The following is an 18086-nucleotide window of genomic DNA, read 5'->3' as shown; positions in this document are numbered from 1 at the left end:
AGTATTTGATGTGGTTTACGAACTATATCAGCGGTAACGTTAGGTGACTCACCCTGTATATACTACAAAACTCAAATTTTCTTGCCTTACATCAAGGAGTCCAAACAACACAGAATGCACACTTTATAAATTGCAGATACCCAGTTACTTAAAATAAACCTACTCCTAATCGACATAAATGTTACAGTTTATTTTATTTTTTTACTGCTTCTTTAGCCTGACACATACCAAAGATATTACAAAAGATTCACAATGACAAATAGCAATACTACCACTACTACTATTACTACTACTACTACTACTAATAATAATAATAATAATTGGCATTAATAATAGTAACAAGGTGCATTAGGATCCGTATTAATTAGTTTAGCACATCTGAAGCAGTGTTTAGCATTATCAGGAGAGGAAGGGATAATGAAAGAGGAGAAGACTGAAACGACAGTGACAGCGGCTGTTAAGAAAGAACAGAGTTTAAATGAAAACTCTGTACACAAGTGGAAGGGAAAAGTTTTTGGGGATGGGAGATGGAAAACGGTGAACATGGGGCAGTCAAATGAAAACAAGAAAGATGGAAAAAATAACTAAACTGTTTTTTCAAAAGTAATTCAAAAGTAATCGCTGTAACTGTTAATATATTTACCCCATACTGAGACAATACGGCCGATGTCTTTATGGAAAAATATTTTCGGTTGCCTATGGAACCACTATTGCGCCCATTGATCACCTCTTTGTCCGAGGCTGTCGTCCCTGAATGCTACATATCTGTAATTAATGATGACTAACTGAAAACCTCAGCTGCCGACAGGTGTTGTTGATATACCTCGATGTAGACAGCTGAAAATGTGTGCCCCGACCTCCCAACTGTCCACAATTCTATATATGTATTGTACCTTATAGAGATTTGCCCACCCACTCATTACTCGCGCAAGCTTTGGCGATTCCCGTAAGAATTTGTGCAACCGGTGTCCTCGGTGGCTCAGATGGATAGAGCGTCTGCCATTTAAGCAGGAGATCCCGGGTTCGAGTCCCGGTCGGAACACACATTTTCAGCTGTCCACATCGAGGTATATCAACAACATCTGTCGGCAGCTGAGGTTTTCAGTTAGTCATCATTTATTCCAGGGAAAAGCTGCACGGTCATCAACAGTAATTGTTCTTTTGAGAACAAGTTACTGTCTTTGTACATATATATCTGTAATTGTTTTATTAATTGATTTAATACGTTTTTATATCTTCTTCATTATGAAAATGTTTGTCAGAACATCATATCCTCCACAATAACATAGCAACTCAATGCAGCATGAATGTCTTTTAACTTATCATACTTGTGTTGTTATTTAATGAATATTTCACAATTTTTGCCTGTAAATTTATTTATTCATAATTACAATCAGTCACATGCGTTAGCTGACACCATTATTGAATAGACTGCCAAAAGATATTTTTACCATTCAGACGTAAATAATTCGTTTGTGAATTATATTTCAAGCTTCAAACAGGAGCGACCTATTTCCAGTGCTCTGCGTGGGTATTAGTCTAGTTTTTAATTTCTTGCATGTTTGTGTTCTTACTAGACACAGTCTTTCATTTAATAGCAGTGAATGTAAAGTGTCCGCTGCTCGTGGTCTCGCGCTAGCGTTCTCTCTTCTCGAGCACGGGGTCAGGGATTTTTCCTGCCTCGAAATGACTGGGTGTTGTTGTGTCGTCTTCATCATCATTCATCCCCATCACGGTCGGAGGAAGGCAATGGCAAACCACCTCCACTACGACCTTGCCTACTAAAGCGGTGCGGGTCTCCCGCAACGTTCCCTTACGCTCTGTAAAGAAGCATGAGACTTGAAACTTCCTGGCAGTATGAAACTGTGTGCCCGACCGAGACTCGAACTCGGGACCTTTGCCTTTCGCGGGCAAGTGCTCTACCATCTGAGCTACCGAAGCACGACTCACGGCCGGTCCTCACAGCTTTACTTCTGCCAGTATCTCGTCTCCTACGTGACAAACTGTGAGCTCAGATGGTAGAGCATTTGCCCGCGAAAGGCAAAGGTCCCGAGTTCGAGTCTCGGTCGGGCACACAGTTTTAATCTGCCAGGAAGTTTCATATCAGTGCACACTCCGCTGCAGAGTGAAAATCTCATTCTGGAAGCATGCGAATTAATTTCATTTCAATGTAAAGTGCCCCCTTGTTCTGACGCCCGTATCGACCTGTGTATCGTACACGTTTTTGTTTATTTGTTTTGTTAGTTCAGGACATTGTTGGCTAGACCGTCAGTGAGAGAGGACCTGTGTTCCTGCTGCAGAAAAAAGCGGGTACATCGTTCGTTGCTAATTATATTTACGAGTATTATGAGCTTCTCATAAAAATCGACCTACTTTATATTTCGTCTGTGTTCTTTCTCTTCGACTCATATATTTTGTGCATGTTTGTGTATTTATCAGGCCATCTTTAGTATGGATAGCAACTGTGATTGCTGTGTTCAGATGCGAGTCGAGTTGGTGACCCATCGCTCACAGCTCCAGGCAGCACTGACTTCAGCCACACAGCTTGATGCTCTTGCCAATGGACATCACTGTGAGGAGCCGGACACAGTGATTCCAAGGACGTCCAGCATGACCCACGTTACCCAGATTGGTCCTCCACAGTGGCTGTTCTGCCATTGAGTGGGGGTCACTTCAAGGTGTGGTCAGCAGCGAAAGACTGTCTGACAGGCTGATGGGAGAGCCTCCTCGGTTTGTCAGATGAACAAGTTTCGGGAGCTATCCGTGGCAGATGAAGTCCATGAGCCAGATGAAGTCGCTCGCCCTGTGGCAGAGAAATCTTCTTGGCCTGCAAGATCTGGGCATTCACAGTGGGGCGGACTACTGGTAATTGGGAGCTCCAACGTTTGGCGTAAAATGGGGGCTCTGAGGGATACGGCTGCAAAAGAAAGGGAAAGGATCAAGAGTGCACTCTGTGTGCATACTTGGAGGAGTCATTCCAGATGTGAAATGGGTGTGTCTGGATGACATGAAGAGCACAGGGTTCAGCCAATTGTAGTGGTGGCTGGTGTTGGTACTAGTGATACATTTTTCGTTGGATCAGAAGGGATTCTCTCTGGTTTGAGACAGCTAGCTGAATTAGTAAAGACTGCCAACCTTGCTTGCGAGATGAAGGCAGCGGTCGTCATTTGTAGTATCGTCGATAGAACTGACTGTGGTCCTTTGGTACAGAGCTGGGTGAAACGTCTGAATCAGAGTTTTAGACGGTTCTGTGACCGTGTAGGTTGCACGTTCCTCGACTTGCGCCATAGGGTGCTTAGGTTTCCAGATTCCACTTGACAGGTCAGCAATCAACCTGTGTATCGTAAACGTTTTTGTTTATTTGTTTTGTTAGTTCACGACATTGTTGGCTAGACTGTCAGTGAGAGAGGACCTGTGTTCCTGCTGCAGAAAAAGCGGGTACATCGTTCGTTGCTAATTATATTGGGCTGTGTAGAGGAGAGTGGGCGGTCTTTTACGTTAGAGAGTCTCGCAAATGTGGAGAAAGGGCTTCAGTTTCAAAGTGTGCAAGACGAACACAAGAAGAGGGTAGACATTGTAAACTGTCGTAGCTGTGTTGGAAAAGAACCAGAGCTCCAAGCGCCAACAGAAAGCATTGGAGCTCAAATTGCTAAAGGCACAGAAAACTGGCTAAAGCCAGGAATAAGTTCAACCGAAATTTTTACAAAGACCTAACTATGTTGATGAAGGATAAATTAAGTACAAGTGGTGGTGGAGTGTGTAGTGAAGTCAGAAATGGTTTACCTTTTAATAAAATTGAAATAGATAGTTCCTGCGACTTAGTATGGGTAGAGGTTATACTTGACAACCGTAATAAATTACTAATTGGTTCCTTTAACTAACCCCCCCCCCCCAACTCAGATGATTCAGTTGCTGAACAGTTCAAACAAAACTTGAGTGTCATTTCCAATAGGTACCCCACTCACACAATTCTAGTTGGTTGTGGCTACAATTTACCCTAGATATGTTGACGGAAATACGTGTTTAAAGTCAGTGGCAGGGATAAAACGTCTTCCGAAATTGTACTGAATGTCTTCTCACAAAATTATTTTGAACAACTAGTTCAGGATCCCACTCAAAGTGTAATTGGTTGCGAAAACATACTTGACTTCTTAGCAACAAATAATCCTGACCAAATAAGGAGCATCATGACAAATGCATGAATTAGTGAGTACAAAGGTTGTTGTAGATGAACTGAATATCGTAACATCCAAAGCTACCAAAAATAAACTCAAAAAACATCTATTTAAAAAGCGGATACAATTCTCTTGACACCCTCCTATCTGCCGATATAAGGGTAATACAGATGCGGTTTAAATTCAAGAAATAGTATGGTCGGAAACTGAGATATGTATGCATACCAAATAAACTAATAACAAGAGGTACTGAGTCCCCATGGTACACAAAACAAGTCGGGACGGTATTACAGAGCAGCGGAAAAAAACATGCCAAATTTCAAAGAACGAAAAACCAGCAACATTGGTAAAGTTTTAAAGCACCTAGAAATTTAGCGCCAACTTCAATGCGAGATGCTTTTAATAGTTTCCACAATGGGAATCTGTCTCGAAATCTGGCAGATTTCCTTGGCATAGCGAAGCAGCTTAAAACACTTAAGAAATGCATGGCTTCCGATCCAGATTGTATACCAGACAGGTTCCTTTCAGAGTATGCTGGTAGAATAGTTCCATATTTACACTACTGGCCATTAAAATTGCTACACCACGAAGATGACGTGCTACAGAAGCGAAATTTAACCGACAGGAAGAAGATGCTGTGATGTGCAAATGATTAGCTTTTCAGAGCATTGACACAAGGTTGGCGCCGGTGGCAACACCTACAACGTGCTGACATGAGGAAAGTTTCCAACCGATTTCTCATACACAAACAGCAGTTGACAGCCGTTGCCTTGTGAAACGTTGTTGTGATGCCTCGTGTAAGGAGGAGAAATGCGTACCATCACGTTTCCGACTTTGATAAAGGTCTGATTGTAGTCTATCGCAATTGCGGTTTATCGTATCGCGACATCGCTGCTCGCGTTAGTCGAGATTCAATGACTGTTAGCAGAATATGGGATCGGTGGGTCCAGGAGGGTAACACGGAACGCCGTCTGGATCCCAACGGCCTCGTATCACTAGCAATCGAGATGACAGGCATCTTATCCGCATGGCTGTAAGGGATCGTGCAGCCATGTCTCGATCCCTGAGTCAACCGATGGGGACGTTTGCAAGACAACAATCATCTGCACGAACAGTTCGACGACGTTTGCAGCAGCATGGACTATCAGCTCGGAGACCATGGCTGTGGTTACCCTCGACGTTGCATCACAGACAGGAGCGCCTGCGATGGTGTACTCAACGACGAACCTGGGTGCACGAATGGCAAAACGTCATTCTTTCGGATGAATCCAGATTCTGTTTACAGCATCATGATGGTCGCATCCGGGTTTGGCGACACGCGGTGAACGCACTTTGGAAGAGTGTATTCGTAATTGCCATATTGGCATATCACCAGGCGTGATGGTATGGGGTGCTATTGGTTACACGTCTCGGTCACCTCTTGTTCGCATAGATGGCACTTTGAACAGTGGACGTTACATTTCAGATGTGTTACGACCAGTGGTTCTACCCATCATTCGACCCATGCGAAACCCTACATTTCGGCTGGATAATATACGACCGCATGTTGCAGGTCCTGTACGGGCCATTTTGGATATAGAAAATGTTCGACTGCTGCCCTGGCCAGCACATTCTCTAGATATCTCACCAACTGAAAACGTCTGGTCAATGGTGACCGAGCAACTGGCTCGTCACAATACGCCATTCACTACTCTTGATGAGCTGTGGTATCGTGTTGAAGCTACATGGGCAGCTGTACCTGTACACGCCATCCAAGCTCTGTTTGACTCAATGCCCAGGTGTATCGAGGCCGTTATTGCGGCCAGAGGTAGTTGTTCTGGGTACTGATTTCTCAGGATCTATGGACTCAAATTGCGTGAAAATGTAATCACATGTCAGTTCTGGTATAATATATTTGTCCAATGAACACCCGTTTATCATCTGCATTTCTTCTTGGTGTTGCAATTTTAATGGCGATTAGTGTAGCAATTATATACAACCGCTCGCTCACCGAAAGATCCGTACATAAAGACTGGAAAATTTCTCAAGGCACACCAATACCCAAAAAGGGAAATAGGAGTAATCAGCTGAATTACAGATCCATATCACTAACTTCGTTTCGCAGTAGGGTTTTGGAACATATATTGTGTTCTAACATTTTGAATTACCTCGACGAAAAAGGGTTATTGACAAATAGCCAACTCAGATTCAGAAAATATCGTTCTTGTGGAACAGAACTAACTCTTTACTGATGAAGCAATTAGCGCTATCGGCAGGGAACGTCAAATTAATTCGTGATTTTCTGTGAAAAAGGTCACAGTTCGTAATAATTGAGGGAAAGTCCTCGAGTAAAACAGGAGTAATATCTGGCGTTCTCCAAGGAAATGTTTTAGGCCCTGTGTAATGAACGTAACACAACTTTATTACATTTTATAAGGTTATCTTTCTGTCTGTGCTATAACTGGTTATCATAGTATCACTTTCCGATAATTTGAGATATACTTTGTTGAATAAACACTACTAAACATAATTCTTGGTGTTGTCTATATCAACTACAGATTTTACAATAAAACCCCTTTCATTAATTATTCTTTCATTTAACAGTTATGTCGATTTCATTAATTTGCAATTCTAGCTGAAACATAGACAATTTGACTGCAGGATCACAGCTTCAGGTTATTATTTGCAACGAGTTAGCTACTGGGCACGAAGGCAGACGTGTGCAGCTCGACCCTACGATATTACTGAGCTATTCGTTTTAAGCAGAGCCGTGCATAGGCCAGCTAGCTAAGATACTAGTAACACCGGGTAAAGTCTGAACTTGTCTGTTCGTATGGGCTGCTGGTTAGAGAAACTGCAGCAGTGTATCCATTAGTTAACGTCGCAAACATATTTCACACATTTTTGTACATATATTTCATTCGCAGCTTTTATGAATTTCGCCCTGCAGTTTCAACTGACGTATGAGAAAAACTGTCTATTCTGCCGCTAGCTAATTGTCGGTTTAACGGAAAGGACTCCCACTGAGAACTGTCTGCTTCTCCGCTGTTTTCAAGCATGCCACTCTAGACGGAACGTTAAGTGTATCTGTCATATTGAGCCTTGTGGCACTATCTTTAGCCCAGAAACACGCTGGCAAAATTGTTGGTACACTGCAGTGCTCATTCTCATGCACTGAACAACTCAAATAAGAAGCACATTGAGTTTCATACTTTAAAAGTATTCCAATTAATTACAGGAAACAGATACCAACTGGTTGTTTTCGAATGTTTCTACATATCACTCCTCATCGTAGCCCGCGCCCCTAGCAGTAATAAGGGTATCTCACTCTCACATTGTTTTTATAGAAATAATGAATCATGTACGCGAGAGAATCGGAAAGTCTTTGTCCCTATTTTTTAATAGCCGAAATAAGACATATACAGGTAAATACAAATTTACATAATATTCATCGTACCTTACATTATTTTTCAACACACCGGTGCACCAAAGCAGAACGTGGCGCCTCTCCCACACACTCCAACTCGCAGAAAACAGGAACACAAACAGACCACAGAAAATACGGCAAACATCAAGCAAACATCAATTAATATAAGTTAAGAACCGATAAATAATAATATAATTAAAAAAAACAATAAGTGCTTTCAATAAAACGACTTAAATTTTGCAGAAATATTAATTCTGCAAAACATTTAAACTAAGACTTGTACACAAATGCGATATTATAAAATAATATCAGACTTTAATGCCGACAATGTGCACAAAAATGAAATGGAAATAATTTCAAGATAATATTACGTTATTCAAATACACAACATCACCACAAACTAGGTTTGGTGCACTTTAATTTCCTTGCATAGGTCTGCAGTGTTGCTGCCAATTGTGTAAGCTTGGTATGCAGAAAATTATAACCAGACTATGACAGATCTTCAATACCTTACAGTTACTACATCTTTTGGGGACGCTGATTCCTTAAAGGAAGTAGTGACTGCTGGTCTCCATGCGATCACACTTCTTGCCGGCTGCTCTTTACTTCAACAACACATACATTGAAGGCACCAACACCACTTACACCTCCGATGGAGAGCGTTGTTCGAAATGGTCTCGAGGAAATGGTCTGTCCGAGACCACTTACACCTCCGATGGAGAGCGTTGTTCGAGATGGTCTCGAGGAAATGGTCTGTCCGAGAAAACAGGCACCAAATCAATATGACGAGCAGCAATCGGAGTTGACATCAGACAGGTCCACCACAAACTCGCGACCATCTGCAAGGTAGACCGGCCGCGCCGCCGCTGGCCGAGCCCTCGTGTTTTGCTCCGTCGTCCCCTCAAGCACGTCCTGGCGCCTCGTAGAGAGTCCGACGACCAACTCCCCGACTGCAGATATCCGCCGGCAGACCACAACAGGGGCAAAGATCGTAGTAGAGCCGGGTAATCGATAGTCGTGCCAAAGAGCTGGTATGCCAGAAAAGGCGCACCACGGCTCACAAACTACATCTTATATGGCAAACTTCTAAAAAATCCTAAGATTTGTCCTCTTCCTGGTGATCCATATGCATGCATTTTAGATAGGACGATCATGAAAATTATAGTAACAGTCGCTTCGTACCCATTTATGTCCAAGAGGTGATACAGAAATGGAGTACCTTACTACATTTTCGTTCATCTACAACGGTGCTGAAATAGGTTTTCCATCGATGAACCTCATTCATCACACGTGTTAGAAGCCATCTGCTGACAGTGGTATGGAGGCGTTTGCTGTTAACGATTGCAGGTAGATAGCGCTCTAAGTCACACACGGAACACGCTGTTGTATACAAATCGATCTAAAGTTATACCACACAACTGATGCACACCAAGAAAACAATGGAAAAATGGTTAAATGCGTAATACATGACCTGCAGCAACACGTGTGTATCACTATTACCTCAACAGAAATACGCTACAATGTTGTTAAAGAACCATACAGCAACTGTTTGGTAAGGTATTTGTTAGCTGACACGGCATGGTTGGGATTGGTGGAGAGGACAGCAAAGCACGTTGTAAATACTGATTGTTAGGGTTTAAAACACCTAAACAGTATGGCACAGGGTCAAACACGCGATCCATTTTGTTGCTGTATTTTGCGGTCACCCCAAATGGTAATACAACGCTCTTTGGCTACACTTTATAAAAATCTATAAGGGGGTTGCCGATAAATTTGGAGTTACAACTGGGCTTGTGATCCGACATATATAAATTTATTACCCTACATGTGGTGGTCATCCACATTAAACATTCTGTTCCAACCATCTTATTGCTGTTAATGAAAAGTGACTGTTTCCCTGGTTTGCAGTGTTTCCATGTCAACTTTTTCTCGTATTCATTTTCCTGTCACATACTCGTTCCCATGTACACGCAAATACTCCCTCAATTGCCCTTGCATTTTGGAATATTTTCCCTCCATTTATATGTATTTTTCGACACTTTTCGTAATTTTATCGATTTCATGTCACTTCTGCCCATGCAATCATGACATCACTTCTCGCCACGTATTTTAAAATTGCTTGTAAATGTAGTACAGTTTCCAACACCTAAATGCATCCAATCACCTCCAACCACATATCCTACAGTTTCAGCGCCTTTGCTCTGTTTTCTGTATGTCTGTGTTTGTGCGTGTGTTGTAGGTGGCTCCTGTGACCCGCAGTAGATCCGAGGTAGTGTCCACCTTCTGAAAATATTGTAATCTAGTCGGGTGCTTTGCATTTTAAAATTCTGAAAAAAATATTTAGGGTTTTTAATGAAGTCTTCTAATGAAATTCACAATGTTTTATATTTTTCAGTTCAACGAAACCCAAAATTTAAGTCTTAGTAGTAGATCTGACTTTTCACAGTAATGTCATATTCTGTACTTTGAGGTTCAGAACCCTGCACTGTTGTTGTGGTCTTTAGTCCGAAGATTGGCTTCATGCAGCTGACAATGCTACTCTGTCCTGTACAAGTATCTCCATTTCTGTATAACTATTGCAAACTACATCCTTCTGACTCTGCTTACTGTAGTCATCTCTTGGTCTCCCTGTACGATTTTTACCCCCCACATTCCCCTTCAGTACTAAGCTGGTGATCCCTTGATGTCTCAGAAGGTGTCCTACCAACTGGTCCCTTCTTCTAGTTAGGTTGTACCATAGATTTATTTTCTCAACAATTCTACTGAGTACCTTCTCATTAATCACATAATCTACCCATCTAATGCTGAGCATTCTTCTGTAGCACACATTTCGAAAGCATCTATTCTCTTCTTGTCTAAACTGTTTATCGTCCTTGCTTCACTTCCGTACATGGCTACAGTCCCTACAAATACATTTAGAAAAGACTTTCTAACACATAAAACTATGTCCGATGTTAACAAATTTCTCTTCTTCAGAAACGATTTTCTTGCCATTCCCCGTCTACATTTTATATCCTCTCCACTTCGACCATCATCAGTTATTTTGCTCCCCAAATAGCAACACCCATCTACTACTTTAAGTCCCTGTTTCCTAATCTAATTCCCTCAACTTCACCTGCTTTAATTCGACAACATTCCATTATCCTGTTTTTTTTTCGTTAATGTTCAAATTATATCCACCTTTCAAGACACTGTCCATTACCTCAACTGCTCTTCCAAGTCCTTTTCTGTCTCTGACAGAATTACAATGTCATCAGCAAACCTCAGAGTTTTATTTGTTCTCCCTGAACATTAATTCCTTCTATAAGTTTTTCTTTGGTTCCTTTACTGCTTGCCCAAATGGCAGAATGAATAACATTGGGAATGTGCTACTATCCTACTTTACTCCCATCTCAATTCTTGCTTCCTATTCATGACCCTTGTCTCTTATAACTGCTGTTTGATTTCTCTCCAAATTGCAAATAGCCTTTCGCTCCCAGTATTTTACCCCTATTATCTTCAGAATATCCGGAACATCATTCCAGTCAACGTCGTCAAAAGCTTTCTCTAAATCTACAAATGCTATAAACATAGGTTTGCTTTCCTTTACCTACAAGTAGTTGTGCCAGTATTGCCTCATGCGCACACACATTTCTCCGAAATCCAAATTGGCCTTCGCTGAGGTCGGCTTCTGTCAGTTTTTCCATTCTTCTGTACTGATAGTTCAGTAATTTTCACACCTGTCAGCACTGCCTTCCATGCAATCGGCATTATTATATTCTTCTTGAAGTCTGAGGTTATTTCGCCTGTCTCATACACGTTGCTCACCAGATGGTAGAGTTTTGTCAGGGCTGGCTCTGCCAAGGCTATCAGTAGTTCTAATGGAATGTTGCCTACTCCTGCGGCCTTGTTTCAACTTAAATCTTTCAGTGTTTTACCAAATTCTTGTCGCAATATCATGCCTCCTATGTCATCTTCATCTACGTCCTCTTCCATTTGCATTATACTGACTGCAGGTTCATCTCCCTTGTACAGACCCTCTATATACTCCGTCCACTTTTCAGCTTTCCCCTCTTTGCTTATGACTGGTTCCCATCTGAGCTCTTGATGTCCATATCACTCCTTCTTTTTCTCCAAAAACGTCTTTAATTTTCCTGTAGGCGGTATCTATCTTTTGAATAGTGATATGTCCTTCTAAATCCCTACATCAGTCCTCTAGCCATTCCTGCTTACTCATTTCACTTTCTGTCAAACTTTGTACTCCATTTCGACTGCTTCACTTGCTGCATTTTTGTATTTTTCCTTTTATCAATTAATTTTAATATCTCCTGTGACACCCAAGGATTTCTACTAGGTATTATCTTTTTGCCTACTTCATCCTCATCCTTCACTATTTTCATCTCTTAAAGCTTCCCATTCGTCCTCTACGGCGTTCCTTTCCCCTTGCTCTACTCAACCGTTGCCTGTTGTTCCCTCTGCAACTCTCAAAAATCTGTGGTTCTTTCAACTTATCCAGGTCCCAATTTCCTACCTTTTTGCAGTATCTTCAGTTTTAATCGTTACTGAAAGTGCGTTGGTATAACTAAGAGCGTGATCAAAGATACTTTCAGGTTTTGAACTCTATTTACACATCAGTACCTCCTTACAAAGTACATTGTCAATATAAGTCAAGAAAAGTCAAGGGATTTTCTATTTTATTAAATTTCTTACATTGGGCACGAAGTCAATCCCACCCCTCCCCCTCCTTAGAATGCGCGTTGCTGGAAAGGCGTTCGTATTGCTAGGATTTCTACAGCGTCATTATTGTGGACCCTGTGAATGTTATTGCGGCCGAGCTGCGTCTTTTCTATATAATCTATGTACACTACTGGCCATTAAAATTGCCACACCCCGAAGATGACGAGCTACAGTCGCGAAATTTAACCGACAGAAAGAAGATGCTGTGATATGCAAATGATTAGCTTTTCAGAGCATTCACACAAGGATGGTGCCGGTGGAGACACCTACAACGTGCTGACATGAGGAAAGTTTCCAACGACTTCTCATACACAAACAGCAGTTGACCGGCGTTACCTGGTGAAACGTTGTTGTGATGCCTCGTGTAAGGAGGAGAAATGCGTACCAACACGTTTCCGCCTATCGCGATTGCGGTTTATCGCATCGCGACATTGCTGCTCGCGTTTGTCGAGATCCAATGACTGTTAGCAGAATATGGAATCGGTGGGTTCAGGAGGGTAATACGGAACGCCGTGCTGGATCCCAACGGCCTGGTATCGCTAGCAGTCGATATGACAGGCATCTTATCCGCATGGCTGTAACGGATCGTGCAGCCACGTCTCGATCCCTGAGTCAACAGATGGGGACGTTTGCAAGACAACAACCATCTGCACGAACAGTTGGACGACGTTTACAGCAGCATGGACTGTCAGCTCGGAGACCATGGCTGCGGTTACCCTTGACGCTGCATCACAGACAGGAGCGCCTGTGATGATGTAGTCATTTTTTCGGATGAATCCAGATTCTGTTTACAGCTTCATGATGGTCGCATCCGTGTTTGGCGACATCGCGGTGAACGCACATTTGAAGCGTGTATTCGTCATCGCCATATTGGCATATCACCAGGTGTGATGGTATGGGGTGCCATTGGTTACACGTCTCGGTAACCTCTTGTTATCATTGATGGCACTTTGAACAGTGGACGTTACATTTCAGATGTGTTACGACCCGTGGTTCTACCCTTCATTCGATCCGTGCGAAACCCTACATTTCGGCTGGATAATGTACGACCGCTTGTTGCTGGTCCTGTACAGGCCTTTTTGGATATAGAAAATGTTCGACTGCTGCCCTGGCCAGCACATTCTCCAGATATCTCACCAACTGAAAACGTCTGGTCAATGGTGGCCGAGCAACTGGCTTGTCACAATACGCCATTCACTATTCTTGATGAACTGTGGTACCGTGTTGAAGCTGCATGGGCAGCTGTACCTGTACACGCCATCCAAGCTCTGTTTGACTCAATGCCCAGGTGTATCGAGGCCGATATTCCGGCCAGAGGTTGTTGTTCTGGGTACTGATTTCTCAGGATCTATGGACTCAAATTGCGTGAAAATGTAATCACATGTCAGTTCTAGTATAATATATTTATCCAATTATACCCGTTTATCATTTGCATTTCTTCTTAGTGTAGCAATTTTAATGGCCAGTAGTGTACATACTTCGCAAGCCACCGTGCGGTTCATGGTGAAGGGTATCCTGTGCCACTACTATTCCACTCACAAATAGAGAGAGCGAAAAACGACTCGTTATATGCCCCTGTAGCAGCCTAATTTCTCGTATTTTATCTTCGTGGTGGTAGTGGAATCGTTCAGCAGTCAACGTCAAATGCCGGTTCTCTAAATTTTATGAACTTCCAGCACGCTGGAGTAACCTGCATCAGCAACTTCTGCTAATCAATAGAATGAAAAACCAGTCCGAGTTGAAAATATTTTATTCTTCATTCGATGACTAGTTTCAGGCCAAGGCCCATTTTCAAATCAACGTAACAAAGTCGAAAATGGTATTTTCGAAAATGTCAGCAAAATGTTTAATGTATATTGCGACTTTGTTACGTTGATCTGAAAATGGGTCTCGGCCCGAAACTAGTCATCGAATGAAAAATTGGGCTGGGTTTTCGTTCTATCTCTAAATTTTCCAAGTAGAGTTCTTCGAAATAACGTCACCTTCCCACCAGAGATTACCATTTGAGTTCCCGGAGTTTCTCCTTAATACTATTGTGTTGTTCGACTGTACCGGTAACGGATCTAGTAGTCTACCTCTGTTTTGCTTCGATGTCCTCCTTTAATCGCACTTGGCGCAAATCCCAAAGATTGAGCAGCATTCAAGAACAGGTCGCACTGGTGTCCTATATGCGGTCTCCTACACAGAGGAACCACACTTTCCCAGAATTTTCCCAATAAACCGATGTCGACCATTCGCCTGCGCTGCCACAATCCTCGCTTTATATCGCTTTGCAACGCTACGGCCAGACATTTAAATGGCTTGACTGCGAGGAGCAGAACACTGCTAATGCTGTTTGTCCTACTCATCCGCATTAACTTACATTTTTGTACATTTAGAGCTAATTGCCGTTCATCACACCAACTAGAAATTGTTTCTAAGTCACCTTATATCCTCCTAGAGCCGCTCAACTTCGACACCTTGACGTACACCACGGCATCATCAGCAAAGGACTGCAGACTGCTGCCCACAGTGTCCGCCACATCGTTTATGTACACAGATGGTGGCATATGCTCAATGAAATTTTTCAGTCAATAAGGCTATCTTTACCGAAGATAAATAACACTGGTTAGTTGGAGAAAAGTGTACAACAGACTCTTCTGAAGGAATAATCTATTCTAAATTTAAACTAAATTTAGATGATAATTTTGAAATGGGTCTCCAGAGTATAGTCGAATCGCTCACGTACCGCTCAGGGGGGAAAAAGGGTACCACGTAATATTTACTGCAAAAATCACTGACAGCACAAAGAAAGCGTTGATTAGCTAAAAAAGTGATAATTAAGCGGTTGCCAGCTCGCTAGGGCAATGAATCTCCAGATTCTTGAGAAAGATATGGTAAAGCAATTTAAGCAAATAATCACTGGCGTGGCAACAAAGGTTGTCACGCTTTTCCACAGCACAACAGTTCACGAGAACATAAATGAATCAGAAATTTTGAAAGTAACCTTAAATAAAATTACTGGTTGAATAAATGATTGGCTTAACTTGAACTCTGTTATGTAAAAAGATAACTTTCAGTAAGCCCAGTGCAACGTAATGCATAATTTAGAAAAAGGCAAGAAATTTACTTTTGATTATTGAAACACTGAACTGAATTTACTTTAAGCAAATGGTTTTACTTTTAAAGTAAACACAATAAAATACGTACCAAGCCAGCAGAAGTCACTCGCTAAGCTAATTACAGAATAAATGAAATTGCACACACTTAATTTATGCTGTATCTTTAGTTACTAGTTTTGCCAGTAAAATTTTACTTTACTTTAAGTTACTGTGGCAGAAAATTTAGGCTGAAACTGGTCGTTAACAAACACACTAACTGGCAGTAAATAGTCAATCTCTTTTCATATTCTTACAACACTCGGTGATTGCATGGAAAGGGAAAGGGACTCTTCCTGGTAATAATGTCTGAGGACAATGACAACACAGGTGTCCTTCAAGTTTTAACTATTGCATGTTATTATTCAAGTTATTCAAACTTTGTGAAAGAAATCAACTGGGTAAAGCGTCTACATTATTATATGTCACCTGACAGTCTCTCGATGCTGTAGCTGTGCAGACGAGGAAGAATGTAGCCGACGATAATGCCGAGCTGCCGTTGTTCCTGCTGCTGCTGTTCGAGAACCCCGAGTTGTCTCCAGAGCCACGGATAAATATGCGACAGGCAGTAGTTAGAACTGCAGCTTCCTTCGCCTCTCGACTCCTACCGTGCTCCTACTCGCAGGTTAACGATTCGGGCGCGTCTACACTGACGCGAGCATAGCTGCACATGACGTCGAAGGGAGCGCCGAACAAACACTTCCGCACTCTTCCATGACTCCATCTGCTCTGCTTCCTCTCTGCTCGCAAAGCGACAGAGACTCTCCACACGCAAAGATAAACGGCACAGCTACTACCATTCCGTCCTTGCTATCGATTCATTTAAGTAAAGTCCCCTTTGCTATTACCCATCAATTTATGACACTAACATTATAATTACAATCAACTATATACAAGTCAGAAATAAATACACTATTACATCGATTACGTATTAAATATAGTTTCTATAATAAAGCTTACAGATTCAGAATTAGTCCTACAGTAAAAGTTATAAACGGATATTAAACGGCGAAAATTTTAGATGGTGCAGAAGGTATTTTATCAGCATTTTCGGTGTTACACTATCATACTTCCATGGAACACTCCAGACGATAGAAGACTTGCAGTCGCGTTCTATAACTTACTTTATGTTTGGTGTCTTACCCAGCGGCGATGGTATCTTCCAGCAGGCCAGCTGCCCAAGTCATGAGGGGGCAGTCATACTACAGTGATTTGAACAGCTTAATATTGAACTCACGTTAATATCGTTAGCAACAAATTAACGTGATCTGAATTTGATGTAAAACATCTGTGACTCTATCGGGCGCCAGATCCGTGACCAGAAACCGAGGAATTGTCGAACCGATGGTACGCAAAATCCCCCCTGTATGGCGTTCCAACGCTATTAACTGGTTGCCCATAATTTTTGTGTCGTCAGTGCACATTTGGTGTACGCTCAGGGATCCTGAGAATAAGACAGAGATTACAGAGACACGGAGAAGTCACTTTTCCTTCGCTCAGTACTGAACTGGAACAGAAAATCGAGATTGATAAGATGTCCTCCCGCTATGCATTTGTCAGTGACTTCTACAGTGTATAGGTAGATGCAGGTGTGGTCGAGACGAGGGAACTTTTCAACGTCACTGCCAGACTGCTAGCAGAGTGAGAACGGAATCTTAACAAGGCTGCGCCGCGAGTGTAATGGCTGTTGGGCAGCGCGGCGATCGTCGCGACTCCCGCGGCGTGACGTATGACGGGCGTTCCCCGCGCCAGGGCAGGGCAGGGGCAGAGCAGGGACCAGCGGACTTGTTATGAGGACAGCGTGCAGCAGCGCGCCCTACTAACGAGCTGGCGGGCGGGCGGGCGTCCCCTGCCCCGGGCTGGCCAACGCTGCTCCAGTCACTGCTGCCACCTGCTCCGCAACTTCAGCCGGGCATCGTTAGAAGTAGGTGCTTGCCCTGTGGAGAACTGTCTCTAACGTAGAACAACGAGGTTCCCACATCCGTTCGCTGTTTTGTTGCCGTATGCGTGCAGGAAATTAGAGGCGAACGACACTGACAAATGATTGCTCCCAGCGATAGATGCAGCTGACTACCATTACCAGCGAACGTCTGCCGAGTCTGCAGGATACGACTCCAGGAGACTGCTCGAGATTGTTTCCGAACCACTTATGACTCGCTGTGACTGTAAATACATATCTACGAGGGCAGTTCAATAAGTAATGCAACACATTTTTTTTCTCGGCCAATTGTGGTTGAAAAAACCGGAAATTTCTTGTGGAATATTTTCAAACAATCCCGCTTCGTCTCGTATAGTTTCATTGACTTCCGACTGGTGGCAGCGCTGTACAGAGCTGTTAAAATGGCGTCTGTAACGGATGTGCGTTGCAAACAACGGGCAGCGATCGAGTTTCTTTTGGCGGAAAACTAGGGCATCTCAGATATTCATAGCCGCTTGCAGAATGTCTACGGTGATCTGGCAGTGGACAAAAGCACGGTGAGTCGTTGGGCAAAGCGTGTGTAATCATCGCCGCAAGGTCAAGCAAGACTGTCTGATCTCCCGCGTGCGGGCCGGCCGTGCACAGCTGTGACTCCTGCAATGGCGGAGCGTGCGAACACACTCGCTCGAGATGATCGACGGATCACCATCAAACAACTCAGTGCTCAACTTGAC

General features: G+C 42.8%; 1 non-coding gene across 1 annotated transcript; it reads left to right on the top strand.

The window, feature by feature from the left end:
* The first annotated feature begins 967 nt into the window (after positions 1 to 967).
* Positions 968 to 1042, top strand: Trnak-uuu (transfer RNA lysine (anticodon UUU)). The gene has a single exon. It is a non-coding gene; the product is annotated as a tRNA-Lys (tRNA).
* Positions 1043 to 18086: the final 17044 nt, after the last annotated feature.

This window comes from Schistocerca serialis, chromosome 2 (assembly GCF_023864345.2).
Source record: "Schistocerca serialis cubense isolate TAMUIC-IGC-003099 chromosome 2, iqSchSeri2.2, whole genome shotgun sequence".
NCBI lineage: Eukaryota > Metazoa > Arthropoda > Insecta > Orthoptera > Acrididae > Schistocerca > Schistocerca serialis.
Note: the sequence above shows the minus strand (reverse complement) of the source record. Positions and strands in the feature narration are given on the sequence as shown.